Below are 3,068 nucleotides of genomic sequence, written 5' to 3'. Positions count from 1 at the left end.
CCGGGGGGGCGTGGGGGGGGAAGTGCCGGGGGGGCGTGGGGGGGGGAAGTGCCGGGGGGGCGGGCGCCCGTCTCTCTGGCGGCGGCTCTGCGGGGCCTGGCTGTCCGCCTCTCGCGCTCGGCCGCCGCGCGCTCCTATGGGGTCTTCTGCGAGGGGCTGACCCGCAGGCTGCTCATCTTTTTCGACCTGGCCTGGCGGCTGCGCATCAACTTCCCCTTCTTCTACACCGTGAGCTTCCACGAAGCTCCACGTCCGCCCGCAGGGTCTTTCTGAGCTCCACTGAAGGCCTTGTGCTGGCTGACGAAGGCGTGTGGTCAGGCTCCCCACACCAGGGAGCACGCAGCACGAGGGGCAGAGTAGGGGCTCTGGGCAGCTAGTCGGGAAGGTGAGGGGGGCAGGAGAGGACTCCGCCGAGCAGCTCTGCGGACCTGAGGGAGCACAGGGGGAGAGCCCTGGCCGTCCTCCCGGACGCTTACGCCTGCGGTCCATGTAGACGGAAATGCACAAAATGAGGAGTTAACCACGGAAGTGAAAAATGCTGAGTGAGGGCAACGTCTCGCTTCACACTGGCAACAAAGTGCTTCCCTGTTGGACAGAATCGTTAAGAAGCAGCCCCGCAGCGGCCCAGAGGACGACTGTGGATCTGTCCTGTGCGCCTGCAGGAGAGCCTCGTGCTGGGCTGCCCTGTGGGCGTGGCCGGCGGGGAGGCCCTGGTGAGGGGCTGGCCGGGAGGAGGGCCCAGGGCCAGCGACAGCCACAGAGGATGGCGTCGCAACTGAGCTCCTTGGGGTCAGGCCGACCATGCCTTCAGAAACTGTCGTAAGTGGGGATTTCTGAGGAGGAACCGCCAGGCGCTCTTCTAGACGGGCGAGGCTCTGAGTCGCAACTGTCTTGCCTGCCTTTCCACCGGTCTACACTGCTGCACGCACGCCCCGAAGTATTCCTAATGATGAGACGGAATGCGGTTTCCTTGGCCATCCAAAGCCTGCGTTTTCAGAGCAAACAGAACACAAGAAAATGCCCTCCCATGTAAAAAGGACCTCAGCCTATCTGCAGATAACACTGGGGTTACTGGCTCCACCAGCTTTGGAAGGAGCAAATCCATTATGCAATAGTTAAGGTACAAGCAGAACAATAAAAATAGATTAATTGTAAAAGCTGTCTTAGAATCCTTTCTTTCACACGGAGTCTGGATGCCTGTTAACGGGGCAGCCCTCAAGTTCAGTTGGTGTGAATCAGTTGGTGTGACCAGACAAAGGAAGTGGAACTGAAACTCCTGGGAAGTAGGTTGATGTGGGAGGAGAGTTTTGAGCATGCTTTAAATTGTGCTTTTCAAAGGCCATTCAGTATTGGGCTACCGCTTCAAGGAGAACATTCGAAATATCCTGTATCAATATCAGGGTAGAATGTGAAGATTTAACAAAATTCTTTATGGATCTTCAGCACTCATTGCCAAGGACTACTGTCCCAGATACCGCCTCCTCAGGCCCGCTACTCATCTGCTGGAAGTGGCCGTTTGTACCAGTCAGCCCCTCCACAGTTGACAGCTGCCCCCATTTCCGCATTCCGTAGAGTAATTTTGGCCTTCAGAACGATTTGATTTCTTTCCTCATCCCCTCTTCTTCCACTTGAAACACAATTTAAATGGAGGCCCGACAGTGAAAGTTACAATATTAAATGTACTTTTAGTATAATCCTTTCTCAAACTGGGAGCGGTACCAGTGTGGCCTGAAATAAAAGTAACCTTGAAACATCTCCGCTGCAGCTCAACTAGGGAGTAATGGACCTAGCGTTTCCTTACAGGAAAGTTCCCGTTCCTAGGAGCGGAGGTATGTCTTACACGAACATGTTTTTTCTGGTAACACCTCTGGTTGATAAAGATCACTTCAGAGCCTGGAGTTGTTAAGGAGTTCCAAAGTGAGAGAGACTTCACAGTTTTGGGGGCTATCAACCGCCTATATCCATTTGTGTGCTAAATTACTATGCCTTATGCTGTTTCAGTGTTTTGGCAATGTGAATAATTAAAACTTGTTACTTAGTATATATGACAAATGTCTTATTTTAAGTGTGTAAAAAAAAACTATTAAAATAGCTTAATTTATATACTCTGTTATAAATTATATTAGTAAAGATATCAAACTGAAACATGAAACAAAATAAAGAACCATGTTCAAGGCCACATAGCTAGGTACATTCTAGGGTTCTGAAAATTTATATAATATACAATTATTCTTATTAAACCTATACTTTATACTATCTATTAATAAATTGTTGATTATTCTGATTTGAATTAGGGATGTCTAAAATCATGCCTTCAAATTTGTCATGTTTGTGGCATTTTTGGCTTTCTTGAATATTATTCAACATGCATTTTGCTAATTAAGAATCTTCCTATCTTGCTAATTACAAATTAGAATTTAAATACTAAAATTATACTAAAAAGAAAAACAGTCCTTTGAAATACTCGAGCCTTAGTGAATATGAAGACATTTACAGACAAGGAAGAGTGAATGAAGCTGCAAGTAAGCTTGGCTGTTGCCCTAAGATACATGTTTAGCCAGCTGAGGGAATTGGAATTTGCTAGAATTTGACCAGGCTGACTGCACTGGACTCACTTATACTTCCTCATCCTTCAGTCGTTTTCTTCTCTCCACATCTAGGAGAACATTCATTCCAAAATATTTTCTTCTCCATATTCTATGGGTCCTCTGTTTTGCTATCTACTCTGCTGTCCCTCTTCTACCTGATACCTAAATGTTGCGATGCTTCATGGCTCGGTCTTTAGCTCTCTTCTCTTTGTATTCTGTATTCTTTTCCAATTTCATATCCTCATTTCTGCAGTGACAATTCCAGATATGTATCTCCTGGCTAGACCCACATGTTTTGATTGTCCAATTTTGATTGCCCATGGGCAACTCAACCAGAATGTGCTCAAGCCAACAGTTGGGATGTTCCTCCCCAAAGGATCTCCCTTTGTTCGCCACCTTACTAAAATGCACTACCATTTATCTGTTTATGAAAAAAATTAAAAACAAGCAAGTGAGTTCCTTGGTTATTACTCTTTCCTA

The 3,068-nt window shown here is 47.2% G+C and overlaps 1 pseudogene; it reads left to right on the top strand.

Annotated features, from left to right (window-relative positions):
* The window catches only part of LOC120227587, a 2,496-nt pseudogene extending 1,316 nt beyond the window's left edge, over positions 1-1,180 (top strand).
* The last annotated feature ends 1,888 nt before the right edge of the window (positions 1,181-3,068 follow it).

Source organism: Hyaena hyaena, unplaced genomic scaffold (assembly GCF_003009895.1).
Source record: "Hyaena hyaena isolate Hyena2069 unplaced genomic scaffold, ASM300989v1 scaffold_2548, whole genome shotgun sequence".
Taxonomy (NCBI): domain Eukaryota; kingdom Metazoa; phylum Chordata; class Mammalia; order Carnivora; family Hyaenidae; genus Hyaena; species Hyaena hyaena.
This window is presented reverse-complemented; position numbering and strand designations above follow the sequence as displayed.